Raw genomic sequence first — 17,453 nt, 5'->3', positions numbered from 1 at the left:
CAGCACAGGTTTGAGGTGGGGGCAGCTTGGGTCTGCGACACATCTTCGATCGTTTGGATTTTTGGAGGTGTCCGGCCACTTCAGGGCCACAGGCCCCTGGAGACACAGACCGGTCCTTTTCCCTGGGAAAGAAAAGTGGCCAGCCCAGGTTCCTGATGTCAGTTTGTAGGGTTCCCTTGGGAATGTCAGCGCAGCACAGGTTTGAGCTGGGGGCAGCTTGGGTCTGCGACACATCCTCGATCGTTTGGATTTTTGGAGGTGTCCGGCCATTTCAGGGCCACAGGCCCCTGGAGGCAAAGATCAGCCTTTTTCTTTAAGAAAGAAAAGTGGCCAGCCCAGGTTCCTGATGTCAGTTTGTAGGGTTCCCTTGGGACTGTCAGGGCAGCACAGGTTTGAGCTGGGGGCAGCTTGGGTCTGCGACACATCTTCGATCGTTTGGATTTTTGGAGGTGTCCGGCCACTTCAGGGCCACAGGCCCCTGGAGGCAAAGATCAGCCTTTTTCCTTGGGAAAGAAAAGTGGCCAGCCCAGGTTCCTGATGTCAGTTTGTAGGGTTCCCTTGGGACTGTCAGGGCAGCACAGGTTTGAGGTGGGGGCAGCTTGGGTCTGCGACACATCTTCGATCGTTTGGATTTTTGGAGGTGTCCGGCCACTTCAGGGCCACAGGCCCCTGGAGACACAGACCCGTCATTTTCCCTGGGAAAGAAAAGTGGCCAGCCCAGGTTCCTGATGTCAGTTTGTAGGGTTCCCTTGGGACTGTCAGGGCAGCACAGGTTTGAGCTGGGGGCAGCTTGGGTCTGTGACACATCCTCGATTGTTTGCATTTTTGGAGGTCTCCGGCCACTTCAGGGCCACAGGCCCCTGGAGACACAGACCGGTCCTTTTCCCTGGGAAAGAAAAGTGGCCAGCCCAGGTTCCTGATGTCAGTTTGTAGGGTTCCCTTTGGACTGTCAGGGCAGCACAGGTTTGAGGTGGGGGCAGCTTGGGTCTGCGACACATCTTCGATCGTTTGGATTTTTGGAGGTGTCCGGCCATTTCAGGGCCACAGGCCCCTGGAGGCAAAGATCAGCCTTTTTCCCTGGGAAAGAAAAGTGGCCAGCCCAGGTTCCTGATGTCAGTTTGTAGGGTTCCCTTGGGACTGTCAGGGCAGCACAGGTTTGAGGTGGGGGCAGCTTGGGTCTGCGACACATCTTCGATCGTTTGGATTTTTGGAGGTGTCCGGCCACTTCAGGGCCACAGGCCCCTGGAGACAAAGATCAGCCATTTTCCTTGGGAAAGAAAAGTGGCCAGCCCAGGTTCCTGATGTCAGTTTGTAGGGTTCCCTTGGGACTGTCAGGGCAGCACAGGTTTGAGGTGGGGGCAGCTTGGGTCTGCGACACATCTTCGATCGTTTGGATTTTTGGAGGTGTCCGGCCACTTCAGGGCCACAGGCCCCTGGAGACACAGACCGGTCCTTTTCCCTGGGAAAGAAAAGTGGCCAGCCCAGGTTCCTGATGTCAGTTTGTAGGGTTCCCTTGGGACTGTCAGGGCAGCACAGGTTTGAGGTGGGGGCAGCTTGGGTCTGCGACACATCTTCGATCGTTTGGATTTTTGGAGGTTGTCGGCCACTTCAGGGCCACAGGCCCCTGGAGAAAAAGACCGGTCCTTTTCCCTGGGAAAGAAAAGTTGCCAGCCCAGGTTCCTGATGTCAGTTTGTAGGGTTCCCTTGGGACTGTCAGGGCAGCACAGGTTTGAGGTGGGGGCAGCTTGGGTCTGCGACACATCTTCGATCGTTTGGATTTTTGGAGGTGTCCGGCCATTTCAGGGCCACAGGCCCCTGGAGGCAAAGATCAGCCTTTTTCCCTGGGAAAGAAAAGTGGCCAGCCCAGGTTCCTGATGTCAGTTTGTAGGGTTCCCTTGGGACTGTCAGGGCAGCACAGGTTTGAGGTGGGGGCAGCTTGGGTCTGCGACACATCTTCGATCGTTTGGATTTTTGGAGGTGTCCGGCCACTTCAGGGCCACAGGCCCCTGGAGACACAGACCCGTCATTTACCCTGGGAAAGAAAAGTGGCCAGCCCAGGTTCCTGATGTCAGTTTGTAGGGTTCCCTTGGGACTGTCAGGGCAGCACAGGTTTGAGGTGGGGGCAGCTTGGGTCTGCGACACATCTTCGATCGTTTGGATTTTTGGAGGTGTCCGGCCACTTCAGGGCCACAGGACCCTGGAGGCAAAGATCAGCCTTTTTCCTTGGGAAAGAAAAGTGGCCAGCCCAGGTTCCTGATGTCAGTTTGTAGGGTTCCCTTGGGACTGTCAGGGCAGCACAGGTTTGAGCTGGGGGCAGCTTGGGTCTGCGACACATCCTCGATCGTTTGGATTTTTGGAGGTGTCCGGCCACTTCAGGGCCACAGGCCCCTGGAGACACAGACCGGTCCTTTTTCCTGGGAAAGAAAAGTGGCCAGCCCAGGTTCCTGATGTCAGTTTGTAGGGTTCCCTTGGGACTGTCAAAGCAGCACAGGTTTGAGCTGGGGGCAGCTTGGGTCTGCGACACATCTTCGATCGTTTGGATTTTTGGAGGTGTCCGGCCATTTCAGGGCCACAGGCCCCTGGAGGCAAAGATCAGCCTTTTTCCTTGGGAAAGAAAAGTGGCCAGCCCAGGTTCCTGATGTCAGTTTGTAGGGTTCCCTTGGGACTGTCAGGGCAGCACAGGTTTGAGGTGGGGGCAGCTTGGGTCTGCGACACATCTTTGATCGTTTGGATTTTTGGAGGTGTCCGGCCACTCAGGGCCACAGACCCCTGGAGGCAAAGATCAGCCTTTTTCCCTGGGAAAGAAAAGTGGCCAGCCCAGGTTCCTGATGTCAGTTTGTAGGGTTCCCTTGGGACTGTCAGGGCAGCACAGGTTTGAGCTGGGGGCAGCTTGGGTCTGCGACACATCTTCGATCGTTTGGATTTTTGGAGGTGTCCGGCCACTTCAGGGCCACAGGCCCCTGGAGACACAGACCCGTCATTTACCCTGGGAAAGAAAAGTGGCCAGCCCAGGTTCCTGATGTCAGTTTGTAGGGTTCCCTTGGGACTGTCAGGGCAGCACAGGTTTGAGGTGGGGGCAGCTTGGGTCTGCGACACATCTTCGATCGTTTGGATTTTTGGAGGTGTCCGGCCACTTCAGGGCCACAGGCCCCTGGAGGCAAAGATCAGCCTTTTTCCTTGGGAAAGAAAAGTGGCCAGCCCAGGTTCCTGATGTCAGTTTGTAGGGTTCCCTTGGGACTGTCAGGGCAGCACAGGTTTGAGCTGGGGGCAGCTTGGGTCTGCGACACATCTTCGATCGTTTGGATTTTTGGAGGTGTCCGGCCACTTCAGGGCCACAGGCCCCTGGAGACACAGACCGGTCCTTTTCCCTGGGAAAGAAAAGTGGCCAGCCCAGGTTCCTGATGTCAGTTTGTAGGGTTCCCTTGGGACTGTCAGGGCAGCACAGGTTTGAGCTGGGGGCAGCTTGGGTCTGCGACACATCTTCGATCGTTTGGATTTTTGGAGGTGTCCGGCCACTTCAGGGCCACAGGCCCCTGGAGACACAGACCGGTCCTTTTCCCTGGGAAAGAAAAGTGGCCAGCCCAGGTTCCTGATGTCAGTTTGTAGGGTTCCCTTGGGACTGTCAGGGCAGCACAGGTTTGAGCTGGGGGCAGCTTGGGTCTGCGACACATCTTCGATCGTTTGGATTTTTGGAGGTGTCCAGCCACTCAGGGCCACAGGCCCCTGGAAACAAAGATCAGCCTTTTTCCTTGGGAAAGAAAAGTGGCCAGCCCAGGTTCCTGATGTCAGTTTGTAGGGTTCCCATTTGTATACATCGTTTCCATGTGTTTTGCTGGAATGTAAATAAAAAAAAAATATTCAATAAAGTTGAATCAACCCTAATGATTATGCCCCCCGCTCCCTCCCCCTCCCCCTTTGGCTCCTGTGTTTTTTGGTGTGGTTTAGTCATTTTTTTTTTCCCCACTGTATTTCTTCCTTTGCTTCTTCTCTTCGTTTTCTTTCTGACACGTCATTTCTGTCCGTCCCTAACTTTGTTTCTGTTTCTCACTGTTTCTAACTCTCTCTCTCTCTGCTTCTCTATTTCCCTGTATGTCTTTTCTTCTGTTTCTCTGTTTCACTATTTCTAACTATTTACTTTTCTCTGTAGTTGATGCTTTTGCTCTTTATTTCTTTTTCTCTCCAGCTTCTCTTCTTTTTTATTCTCTATTCTTTTGTCCTCTTTTTCACTCTCACCCTCTTTCTTTTTCACTGTAACCCTTCTCATTTTTTACTCTTTGCCATTCTTTTCCTATTTCTTTTTGTCTCTTAAGTGGTCTCTTAAGTGGTCTCTTAAGTGGTCTCTTAAGTGGGCTCTTAAGTGCTCTCTTAAGTGCTCTCTTAAGTGGGCTCTTAAGTGGGCTCTTAAGTGGGCTCTTAAGTGCTCTCTTAAGTCTGTCTTTTTCTTTCTTTCTTTCCATCTTTTCCTTTCTAACTTTGTTTCCCTTTCTAGCTTTCAAAAAGCAGCAGTAGAAAGTTTCAGGCTCCCTGGGAGTAAAATAAAAAACAAACTTTTAATAATTATTTAAAAAAAAAAGAATTTACTTCCCGGGAGCCTGAAACTTTCTACTGCTGCACCGGACATATAGTTTTTCTTCTTTTTTATATATACCTATACAACCCCTAATTAGTGCTCCACCTGGCACATTACAATACCCACTACCCACATCACCCCCACCATGTAGACACCGCCATCTTGCTCCCCATCACGTGACCCTATGGGCGCCACCATCTTGCTCCCTGTCACATGACCACACAGGTGCTGCCATTTTACTCCCCATCATGTGACCACATGGGTGCCACCATCTTGTAGGGTTAGGGGTTAGGGTTTGGGTTTAGGGTTTAGGGTTAGGCCCTCAGTGGCCGGCTGCGTCCCAAATCCAAACGATCGAGGATGTGTCGCAGACCTAAGCTGCCCCCACCTCAAACCTGTGCTGCCCTGACAGTCCCAAGGGAACCCTACAAACTGACATCAGGAACCTGGGCTGGCCACTTTTCTTTCCCAGGAAAAAGGCTGATCTTTGTTTCCAGGGGCCTGTGGCCCTGAGTGGCTGGACACCTCCAAAAATCCAAACGATCGAGGATGTGTTGCAGACCCAAGCTGCCCCCAGCTCAAACCTGTGCTGCCCTGACAGTCCCAAGGGAACCCTACAAACTGACATCAGGAACCTGGGCTGGCCACTTTTCTTTCCCAAGGAAAAAGGCTGATCTTTGCCTCCAGGGGTCTGTGGCCCTGACATGCCCTTTTCCCTGGGAAAGAAAAGTGGCCAGCCCTGCTTCCTGATGTCAGTTTGCAGGTGGTGTTTGGCTTTGCCCTGTCCACTAAAATTGTATTTTGCTGCAGCTTTGGTCTGGGATATGTGGACTGCCCCCTCCAAATGTCCCTCTTCCCTCTGCCCTGTTCTGCTCTGTCCCCGTCTCCACCCCTCACCCCTACTTGTCCTTCCAGCCCACCCCTTCCCCAGTCTCTCTCCACCCTTCACCCCTCCCCGTCCCGCCCCTGCCCCATCCCTCACTCCTCCCATGCCCCAGGTGTGACTCCCTGCAGCAGGACATGGGAGCCCGGACTCGTGGGGATAGTGCGGCCCTCGCAGCAGGACAACACCCAAAGAAAACAGGCAGGGACGGCGTCTGTGGGCCGCGCGGTGTCACAAAGGCACCTGGGGCTGAGGGGAGGGGGCTGGAGGGTGACACAGAACATGGGGGCAGCTGAGAGGCAGAAGGGGTCTTTAGGAGTAAAAAGGGGGCTCCAGGGTGGCACAGAGACGCTGAGAGGCTTTGGTGGGAACCTGAGGGTGACACAAGGAGGCTGAGAGGCAGGGGCTGTCCTGAGGGACAAAGTGGGGGGGTGCCTGAGGGTGACAGGTGAACCAGCCCTCACAGCACCCTTAACCTCACCCTTAAAACCACCCCTACAAGGGTGGAAAGTGCACGGTGGAGGTTAGGGGGCCACAGGACAGTGTCGGGGGGCTTGGGGTGACACACAGACATTGCGGGCTGAGGGGCAAAAAGGGGGGGACTTGACAGGTGGAGAGCTGACCCTGAGGGTTAGGGGTACAAAGGACAGGGCACGGGGTACCAGGAAGGGTTAGGGTACAGCAGCAGCCCTCACCCCAACCCTAAGCTCACCCTAAACACACCCCTAGAACACCAGTTTTCCTCAACAGCAGCTGCAGGCAGTGATCCTAATGCTGGGACAACCCCAGAACCCTCCCAGCAGCTGCAGGCAGTGACCCTAATGCTGGGACAGCCCCAGAACCCTCCCAGCAGCTGCAGGCAGTGACCCTAATGAAAAGGTAGGGATGATGTTTGCTGGCTAGAGAGTGACTGGTAGAGGTTGGGGACTGAGCACTTTTTTAGGGGTTTTTTATGGCTTTAAAAAGATATTTTAGGTTTTTTTTTCACAGGAGCTTTTTAGGAATTTTCTGTGACTATTTAGGATACTTTTAGGGCTTTTTTAGGGCTTTTAAAAGATTTTTTTAGGGTATTTTCATGGCTTTCTTACTACTAATTAGAATTTTTATGGGGTTTTTTTGGGGTGTTCTTGGGGCTTTTTTAGGTCTATTGAGGGTATGTGGAGGACTCTTAGGACTAGGGTATTTTTAGGTCTTTTGAGGGAACTTTTAGGTTTTTTTAGGGTCTTATCAGGGCATTTTAAGTATTTTTGGGGTATTTTTAGAGCTCTTTTAGGAATATTGAGGGATTTCTTAAAGGTTTTTTAGGGATATTTAGGTGTGTTTTAGGGTTTTTTTAAAAGTAGGGTGTTTTTCTTGTATTTTAAGGGTATTCTGAGGCTATTTTTATGTTTTTGTGGGGCTTTTAGAACATTTTGAAGATGAGGGGTTTTTAGGGAAATTTTATGTTTTTTCATGGCACAGCACATAGAGGCTGAGGGGCACTGTGGGGGCTTGAGGGTGACAGAGGCTGGGAGCTGAGGGAGGCACGGGGAAAGGGGACAGTGGGTGACAGAGAGATGCTGAGGGGGGCAGGGGCAGCTGGAGCATGACACAGAGAAGCTGGGGGCTGAGGGGCAAAGGAGAGGGATTAAGGGTGACGCACAGGAGCTGAGGGGCAGCTGAGAGGGGGCTTGAGGGGCAAAGGGGGGGCTCGAGGGTGACACACAGAGCCTGAGGGCTGGGGGGCAGAGGGAGAGGTTGAGGGGTAAAGGGCGAGGGCTTGAGGGCTGGACAGTGCAGTGGAGATCAGGGCTACAGGGTACAGCTTAGGAGGCAAGTTAGGGTACAGGAGCACCACCTCTCCCCCCAGCCCTAACCTCAGCCTAAGCAGCCCCCCTAACAAGAGCCTTTTCCCTTTTCAGCCCTGCCAGCAGCAGCACCACACAGCAACCCTAACAGCGAGAGCACACCGGAACGCTCCCGCTAGGACAAGGCAGTGACCCTCACACCAGGACAACGACAGAACCCTCAGAGGACAACAGGACCCCCTGGAGAAAGGTAGGGATGACATCTGTGGGCTAGAGAGCACCAGGAAGGCTTTGGAGGCTGAGCAGGTTTCCTTGAGTGTTTTTGCAGGACTATTAGGAATATTTAGGGGATTTTGGAAGGCTTCTTAGGACTTGTCTGGTGTCTTTTAGGGCATTGTTACACCTTGCTAAGGGCTGTTTTAGAATTCCTTAGTGCATTTTAAGGGTCAGGATGAGGGGCAGACAGGCTGAACCACTGGAAATGCAGAGTATTGCTGGAATCTAGTGCAATGCTTTGGAAAGGTGCCAGTGGAGGGCACATCCTGGCTTGTTGGGATTTTTTGGAGGTGTCCGGCCACTTCAGGGCCACAGGCCCCTGGAGACACAGACCGGTCCTTTTCCCTGGGAAAGAAATGTGGCCAGCCCAGGTTCCTGATGTCAGTTTGTAGGGTTCCCTTGGGACTGTCAGGGCAGCACAGGTTTGAGCTGGGGGCAGCTTGGGTCTGCGACACATCTTCGATCGTTTGGATTTTTGGAGGTGTCCGGCCACTTCAGGGCCACAGGCCCCTGGAGGCAAAGATCAGCCTTTTTCCCTGGGAAAGAAAAGTGGCCAGCCCAGGTTCCTGATGTCAGTTTGTAGGGTTCCCTTGGGACTGTCAGGGCAGCACAGGTTTGAGCTGGGGGCAGTTTCGGTCTGCGACACATCTTCGATCGTTTGGATTTTTGGAGGTGTCCGGCCACTCAGGGCCACGGGCCCCTGGAGACAAAGACCGGTCCTTTTCCCTGGGAAAGAAAAGTGGCCAGCCCAGGTTCCTGATGTCAGTTTGTAGGGTTCCCTTGGGACTGTCAGGGCAGCACAGGTTTGAGGTGGGGGCAGCTTGGGTCTGCGACACATCTTCGATTGTTTGGATTTTTGGAGGTGTCGCGCCACTTTCGGGCCAGAGGCCCCTGGAGGCAAAGATCAGGCTTTTTCCTTGGGAAAGAAAAGTGGCCAGCCCAGGTTCCTGATGTCAGTTTGTAGGGTTCCCTTGGGACTGTCAGGGCAGCACAGGTTTGAGGTGGGGGCAGCTTGGGTCTGCGACACATCTTCGATCGTTTGGATTTTTGGAGGTGTCCGGCCACTCAGGGCCACAGGCCCCTAGAGACACAGACCGGTCCTTTTTCCTTGGGAAAGAAAAGTGGCCAGCCCAGGTTCCTGATGTCAGTTTGTAGGGTTCCCTTGGGACTGTCAGGGCAGCACAGGTTTGAGGTGGGGGCAGCTTGGGTCTGCGACACATCTTCGATCGTTTGGATTTTTGGAGGTGTCCGGCCACTTCAGGGCCACGGGCCCCTGGAGACACAGACCGGTCCTTTTTCCCTGGGAAAGAAAAGTGGCCAGCCCAGGTTCCTGATGTCAGTTTGTAGGGTTCCCTTGGGACTGTCAGGGCAGCACAGGTTTGAGGTGGGGGCAGCTTGGGTCTGCGACACATCTTCGATCGTTTGGATTTTTGGAGGTGTCCGGCCACTTCAGGGCCACAGGCCCCTGGAGGCAAAGATCAGCCTTTTTCCTTGGGAAAGAAAAGTGGCCAGCCCAGGTTCCTGATGTCAGTTTGTAGGGTTCCCTTGGGACTGTCAGGGCAGCACAGGTTTGAGGTGGGGGCAGCTTGGGTCTGCGACACATCTTCGATCGTTTGGATTTTTGGAGGTGTCCGGCCACTTCAGGGCCACAGGCCCCTGGAGAGACTTACCGGTCCTTTTCCCTGGGAAAGAAATGTGGCCAGCCCAGGTTCCTGATGTCAGTTTGTAGGGTTCCCTTGGGACTGTCAGGGCAGCACAGGTTTGAGGTGGGGGCAGCTTGGGTCTGCGACACATCTTCGATCGTTTGGATTTTTGGAGGTGTCCGGCCACTCAGGGCCACAGGCCCCTGTAGACACAGACCGGTCCTTTTTCCTTGGGAAAGAAAAGTGGCCAGCCCAGGTTCCTGATGTCAGTTTGTAGGGTTCCCTTGGGACTGTCAGGGCAGCACAGGTTTGAGCTGGGGGCAGCTTGGGTCTGCGACACATCTTCGATTGTTTGGATTTTTGGAGGTGTCCGGCCACTTCAGGGCCACAGGCCCCTGGAGACACAGACCGGTCCTTTTCCCTGGGAAAGAAAAGTGGCCAGCCCAGGTTCCTGATGTCAGTTTGTAGGGTTCCCTTGGGACTGTCAGGGTAGCACAGGTTTGAGGCGGGGGCAGCTTGGGTCTGCGACACATCCTCGATTGTTTGGATTTTTGGAGGTGTCCGGCCACTTCAGGGCCACAGGCCCCTGGAGACACAGACCGGTCCTTTTCCCTGGGAAAGAAAAGTGGCCAGCCCAGGTTCCTGATGTCAGTTTGTAGGGTTCCCTTGGGACTGTCAGGGCAGCACAGGTTTGAGGTGGGGGCAGCTTGGGTCTGCGACACATCTTCGATCGTTTGGATTTTTGGAGGTGTCCGGCCACTTCAGGGCCACAGGCCCCTGGAGGCAAAGATCAGCCTTTTTCCCTGGGAAAGAAAAGTGGCCAGCCCAGGTTCCTGATGTCAGTTTGTAGGGTTCCCTTGGGACTGTCAGGGCAGCACAGGTTTGAGGTGGGGGCAGCTTGGTTCTGCGACACATCTTCGATCGTTTGGATTTTTGGAGGTGTCCAGCCACTTCAGGGCCACGGGCCCCTGGAGACAAAGACCGGTCCTTTTCCCTGGGAAAGAAAAGTGGCCAGCCCAGGTTCCTGATGTCAGTTTGTAGGGTTCCCTTGGGACTGTCAGGGCAGCACAGGTTTGAGGTGGGGGCACCTTGGGTCTGTGTTATGGACAAAGTCAATTGGGGAGGCTAATTATAGATAAATCAATTAACAAGAATTTATTAAGCAAGCGGTATTAAGCAAAAAACAGCGCTGGGCGGCCGGGGAGTTTCCACTCTGCCACGGCGCACCTTCCCCCTTTGACCTTTTTGTTTTTATAGTCCCCCCTCTTTTTCGGTTGACGTATTTTCTCTCGATGCACTCTGCGCCGGTGCAATTGGATGCTAGGGGGTCCTTTTTCTCTCTGCCCTTGGTGATCATAGGGATGAAGGCTCCTTATCTTCTTTGCCGGTTGTCCTTGGTCTAAAAGTTAGCTTGTATATAGTTAGTTACACAGTCTTCTGTGCTAGCTGCATTTGCACAATTCTTAAGCAGAATACTTGTTGTTTATCAAACCCCCCCCTTTTTTTTTTCTCCTCTTTCTCTTCTCACAGTCTGAAATTCTCTATTCAGTTTAAATTCTTATTTTCTTTCAATGTTCGTTTTGATGAACAAAGACCTTTTTATTACAATCCCTCCTCTTTCTCTTTACCAATTTGTTCATTAAAACGCTTTAACTCTTGGTGGCTTAAGACCAGGGTTTCATCTGCTTCTGAGTCCCTGGGCAATGCTTCGTACCTCTCCCTAATAAGCATTAGATGAGCTGCCTCTAGTCTTCCTTTTACAATGTCTATGATTTTATTAAAAATGCAAGGTCCGAAAGTTAAACCTAGTAACAACAATATCACAGGACCTGCAAGTGTTGATAGTAGCGTGGTAAGCCAAGGGGAGCTGTTGAACCAAGTCTCATACCAGCTTTGCTGTGACTCTCTCTCCCTCTTTCTCCGTTCGAGGCCTTCCCTTAGTTTAGTCATTGTATCTCTCACAATTCCCGTGTGGTCTGCATACACACAGCATTCCTCCCTAAGGGCAGCACATAATCCTCCCTGTTGCAAGAATATTAAGTCCAATCCTCTACGATTTTATAATACTACCTCTGACAGGGATCTTACAGACTTTTCAAGGGCTGAGATCGACTGTTCAATGCGGGCTAAGTCTTCATCTACAGCAATCCTCAAGGAATTAAATTCTTGATTCTGTTTTACTAATGATGCCACCCCGGTGCCAACACCTGTTCCACCTACAATCATTAGGGTAGCCACTGTCAAGGCTGTGAAGGGTTCCCTTTTTGATAAGTGATATTCAGAAGTGACTTGAGCATTAAACACATATTCCTCAGGATGATAAATGATTTTAGGGACTATTACCACTTGTATGCAAAACTCAGAGACTTCGTTGAATAGGTCAAGAGCAATACAGGGTGTAAGCCCCCCTCTGGAGCATATCCATTTAGTATTTTTGGCTGGAATCAACCATTTTGCCGGGTTACTCCTATGCTGTGCTTTACTGACTGTTTTACACAAATGTTTCTTTTGCCACGGGACTCTCCCTATGCATCGTCCCTTTCCAGTTACTGCTGCTAACGTTATCCCTTGGGTTTGGGGGTCTTTCCAGTTACATTGTGGCGGATTGCTCCCATTAACTCGCTTGGGTTTCTCATTGAGCCCTACTGCCTCATAGAAAGGAGGTTTAATATCAAAGCACAGCCAGCATTGTTCAGTAATGTTAGGTCGTGTTACATTGAGGACTTGGTACGCTGCCTGCATAAGTTTCCAAAGGGTACTTTGCTGGGGATCCGGGGTCGGGAGTATGAGGGTCCCGCTTCCGGGCATTGTGGTGTCACTGGTCCCTATAGCTGTCTCGGTTAACTTCTCCTCAGCAATTACAGAGTTAGGGCCTATGGGTAGAGGATCATGTGGTAGGATTTCCTTTTTTATTTGAATGTACCCTCCACGATCCTTACCCGGTTCCCAACACCTTACTCCCCAAGTTTTTCCTACCAGCCATCCTGGGTCCAGGGGGTTGAGCACCTGTATTTTTCAAGGACCTACAATTCCCCATATACAGAATTTCTCCTTGAGTGCCATACCATGGAACTTTGCATCCTTTAGGATACCATGAGACCTGTAAAAATTTATCTGGATGGGTGACAGCCCAGGCAGTTGCTATGGTTTCACAGCCCCAATATCCACATAGATATTCCCCAGGGTAATTACAATATCCCCTCCCAGGATTGGAGCTAGGACACCAATAGATAGCGTGGAAGTCAGGTTTACTCCATCCCCACACAGAGTTCACCAAGTCCTCATTAGTAACTAAAAAAGTAGGAGCTACAGTGGTGGCATTTTGCTTAACAACTTTCCCTTGGTCTATTTTGGTCAGAGTCCAATTAAATGGCTGGTGTGCATAGTCCCCTTGTACAGGCCAGGTACAACATATAACTAATATGTACAGAATTTGCCAGCAAGGGTGGAGTCCAAACCACCCCAGAACTTGATTATCATTATTTCCCCCTTCCCGCTGTTTGGTTTGACATGTTATTGCCGGGCTCACCTTTACCCTTGGGAGATCAGTACCCTTGAGGCAGTTCTTGAAATACCTTTGAATTGTCCCAGTTTGAGGGCTTTTTCCTCCACTGCTTCTTATCCCTCTGCCTCGCTCGCCGACCCGGTTGCTTCGAGCCGCGAGGTGTACCATCTTCTCGGCAGCAAGGATATTCTTCAGGAGGACCCTTACTCTGTTTTTTGCTGCCTCTTTTTGAATGATTCCCAATTCTTATCCTTCACTTGCGGTGAATTACACTGAATTCCAGGTAAAGTCTTCAGGCAATTCCCTTTTATAATTTGAACAATTAGGGGAATTGGTTCATTAGAGTGGTAACAACAATTTTCAGGCCTAGCCCCCTTAGTAAACACCTCCCACCACTCTTGGGATTCCCTTGGTAGGGTCCCGTTCTCTTCTCCAATCTTTAGGACTGACTTTGTCAGTTCTCTTTCTAATTGGTAACACCCTTTACAAATACCCCTAGGAGGGGTACCTCTATAACTATGGACCCACCACCGTTCCTGGCAGATTTTACAAATATAGCATACAAAAGGGTAACAATCACAATCCTTATTTGTACAATAGACTCTAAAATCATCAGTTACAGGATATCCATAATCCAATATCTCACTATACCAGCTGGTTTGTACAATTTTTACTGAGTCCATTAAGTCCGTTTAAATGTGACCTTAAGATCTCCGGGTTGGCTGGTTATTCTCCAGGGGTCTTCGGCAGCAGCAGCAGTAATCGGTCCCTTTATTCGGCTCGCATGTGTCCATCCCTTCTCGGCGGTTCTGACTGCAGTTTCTGTAGTAAGTAAAACAACATAGGGGCCTTCCCAGTTTGGGATTAGTGAGGTTTCTTTCCAGGTTTTTTTATTAACACCTTATCACCTGGTTTTATATTATAAAAGGGCCTTTTTAAATCAGGAAGACTGAGAACCGGTGCATTTACTAATTCTGCCTTGAGGTCCTGTAGTTTTTCCTCATCTTCCCAAGTCCACTTAAGCAAGCCTTCTTTTGTTAGTTTCTCATATAGGAATTTTACTTTCCCGCTAAATCCCTCTATCCATTGTCTACAGTACCCAAACAGTCCTAACAGCTGTCTAACCTCCCGCTTTGTCCTTGGCCCTGGCATAGCTAAGATTCCCTTAACCCTTTCTGGGTCTAGTTTCTTCGTTCCTTGATTCAGTCTATGTCCGAGATACTTCACCTCTTTTTCCACAAATTGTAATTTGGATTTTGACACTTTGAGTCCTTTCAGGCTTAGAAAATTGAGTAATCTTTTACTCTCTTCCCTGACAATTTCCTCTTCTTTCCCAGCTACTAACAAGTCATCTACATACTGAATCAGGACAGCCCCTTCTCTCAACTGAAAATCTGTAAGCAGCTGCTCCAGTGCCTGGCCAAATAAATTAGGGGACTCTGTAAACCCTTGTGGGAGTACCGTCCAACGGAGTTGTTGTTTCCTGTGGGTGTCTGGGTCTTCCCATTCAAAGGCAAAATAGTCCCTACAACTTTCTTTAAGGGGACATGCCCAAAATGCATCCTTTAAATCTATAACACTATACCACTGATTTTCGGGGCCTAACTGACTTAATAAAGTATGAGGGTTAGTTACTACAGGGAATCTTTCTACAGTCCTTTTGTTAATTTCTCGTAAGTCATGTACCAAACGGTATTTCCCATCGGGTTTTTTAACAGGAAGGATAGGAGTATTAAAAGGGGACATGCAGGGTTCTAATAACCCTTGTGCTTTTAATCTTTCAATTTCAGGTTTGACCCCTTTCCTTCCTTCATTTGGAATTGGGTACTGCTTAACTCTAACTGGGACTTCAGGATTTCTTAATATTATCTCAAAAGGTTTTATGTCCAATCGGCCAGCTTTTTCTGGGGTATACCACACTTCAGGGTTAATTTTCTGTTCGTCCTCTACCCGAAGAGGACATAATTTAATATTTAGCTTCTTGTCATTTATGTCGATTCCAATTCCTAATTCAATCATCAAATCTCGTCCCAGTAAGTTATAGTCAGCCTCTGGAACTAACAACAGTGACCCTATACCTATTTTGGAGCTGGTTTCAAAAATCACGTCTTTGATTACAGGCACTTTAAAGGCTTCCCCTTTTGCCCCAACTACCTGTATTGTTTCTCTTGATAATTTACACCCTGAGGGAAGGGTTTGAACCGTTGATCTCTCAGCTCCTGAGTCCACAAGAAACTCATATTCTTGCTGCTGGGGACCAATTTTTAGTTTTACCAGGGGCTCTGTTTTTTCCTGGGTCCCCAGCAAATAGAGCCCCTGACCCCCTCAATCTTCCTTGAATTGCTTTTCATCTGCCAACCTTTTTCTGCATTCCCGCCGAAAATGCCCTCTCTTACCACAATAAAAGCAGCTTCCTTGTCCACTCTCCTTTTCTCTTCTCCCTTCTTCTACCTTCTGGCCCTTCAGCTTACTTCCCTGGAACTGACTAAACGTTCCCCTCTGCCCTTCACGTACCACAGCCATCATCACTCTTGCTTGTTTCCTATGTCCTTCCTCCTCTCTCCATACATACACTTTCTGAGCTTCCCGCAACAATTCATCCAGGCCTCTACCATGCCAATCCTCAATCTTTTCCAATTTTCTCCTAATATCAGGCCAGGCTCTGGCCACGAACTGGGTCTTTAACAACATCTGTCCTTCCGGAGTGTCAGGGTTTGCTCCGGAGTACAGCTGAAAAGATCTCCGGAGCCATCCTAACCATTCCGTGGGGTCCTCATCTTTCTTTTGACTCTCACAAAAAGCTTTATTCACATTCTGCCCCTTAGGGACTGATTCTCTGATCCCCTGGATAAGAATTGTTCTTAAGTCTGCCATATGTGTCCTATGCAGGGGATCCTGCTTATCCCAATTAGGACGCTGTAAAGGCCATTTAGTATCTGCTTGGGGTCCTGCCTGATGGTCTCTATCCCAAATCCTCAGACCGGCCGTCCTGATCATCCCTCGCTCCTCAGATGTGAATAAAATCCCCAGTATTGACTGCATTTCATCCCACGTATACACATTGGGCCCCAGAAACTGATCCACCCGCTCTGCAACTCCGAGGGGGTCTTCCAATAGATGTCCCATTTCTTTCTTGAGCTCCCTCACATCTCCTGAATTAAGAGGTACCTCCACATAACCTATTCCCGGAATTTGGGCTGGTTGTCCCTGCTGACCAGCATTAGGATTAGGGATCATTCCCAAAGCTACTTCCCTTAATGGATATAGAGCTTGCCTTTCCCTCTCGCTTTTCCCCCTTGTTAGGCTACGAGTAACACGACGATTTTCCTCAGGGACCGGTTCCAGGACTTCTACTTCCTGGTTTTCAAGATCCCCCCCTTGATCTAAATTGGGGTAGACTACTGGTGGTGCTGGTGGAGGTGGAGGAGGGGGAGGTATGTATGGTAGAGGGGGTGCAGTTGGAACCTCCTCAGGCTTTTTATTTTTCTTCTTTTTTTTTTTTTTTTCTCCCTGGGTGCTTAAGGCAAAAAGTTTTGCTCTTGTTTCCCCCACTATCCAGAGAGCAGCGTACTTGCGCTCTTCCATATCAAAAGGTTCTTTAGAATTTACATAAATGTTTAATGACTGGCAAATCCAGTCCTCGAATCTTCCAAACACTGGCCAAAATAAATTATCACCACAGATTTGTTTCCCTCCCCATACTTCCATACAATAATGTATCATTTTTGCCCTATCCTTCCCTTTTCTTGAAGGGTATTCATCCCAAGATTTTATTATTAAACCTAACGGACTGTCAGGTGGTATCTGAGGAAACTTTACTGGGGTCCCCGTCCCCATGGAATCAGAGGGCTTGCTTTTCCTCTGTCCCATCTTCCAGGACACCTTCACACACACACACACTCGCGGCCCCCTGTTCGTGGCCCAGCCCCTCTCGGGGTCTGGAAACCGCACTACTTAGAGGTCCACACTTGCCTCGTCCTAAAAGGACGTCTCGTACGTTATGTCCTGGGATCCCAACCCCAACCGAGCGGATCCCACTTTTATACTCACGCTGTCCTGCGTCTTCGCCCGGGCTTCGTGCACAAAGATTACGGGGTTACCGGTATCCCTTTTGCTTAATACCGAATTTAGGTTCGTCGGTAAGGGCCCGAGAAGGAAAAGCCTGCACCAGGGCCGCTGAAAAGGCAGCGGGGCGCCTCCCTGATTAGGAATTCCTGCCCGTTTGCCCTTATCCGAGTCACGGCACCAAATTTGTTATGGACAAAGTCAATTGGGGAGGCTAATTATAGATAAATCAATTAACAAGAATTTATTAAGCAAGCGGTATTAAGCAAAAAACAGCGCTGGGCGGCCGGGGAGTTTCCACTCTGCCACGGCGCACCTTCCCCCTTTGACCTTTTTGTTTTTATAGTCCCCCCTCTTTTTCGGTTGACGTATTTTCTCTCGATGCACTCTGCGCCGGTGCAATTGGATGCTAGGGGGTCCTTTTTCTCTCTGCCCTTGGTGATCATAGGGATGAAGGCTCCTTATCTTCTTTGCCGGTTGTCCTTGGTCTAAAAGTTAGCTTGTATATAGTTAGTTACACAGTCTTCTGTGCTAGCTGCATTTGCACAATTCTTAAGCAGAATACTTGTTGTTTATCAAACCCCCCCCTTTTTTTTTTCTCCTCTTTCTCTTCTCACAGTCTGAAATTCTCTATTCAGTTTAAATTCTTATTTTCTTTCAATGTTCGTTTTGATGAACAAAGACCTTTTTATTACAGGCCCCTGGAGGCAAAGATCAGCCTTTT

The 17,453-nt window shown here is 50.1% G+C and overlaps 1 long non-coding RNA gene across 1 annotated transcript; it reads right to left on the bottom strand.

Annotated features, from left to right (window-relative positions):
- Positions 1-13,319: 13,319 nt before the first annotated feature.
- Positions 13,320-17,098, bottom strand: LOC128821018 (uncharacterized). Its single transcript, XR_008441004.1, has 2 exons — positions 16,715-17,098; positions 13,320-13,486 (listed from the first exon to the last, which is right to left on the bottom strand). It is a non-coding gene; the product is annotated as an uncharacterized LOC128821018 (long non-coding RNA).
- Positions 17,099-17,453: the final 355 nt, after the last annotated feature.

The sequence above is a fragment of the Vidua macroura genome, chromosome 33, assembly GCF_024509145.1.
Source record: "Vidua macroura isolate BioBank_ID:100142 chromosome 33, ASM2450914v1, whole genome shotgun sequence".
In the NCBI taxonomy this organism is placed as follows: Eukaryota; Metazoa; Chordata; class Aves; order Passeriformes; family Viduidae; genus Vidua; species Vidua macroura.
The sequence above is the reverse complement of the archived record's forward strand: the minus strand, read 5'-3'. Positions and strand labels throughout refer to the sequence as shown.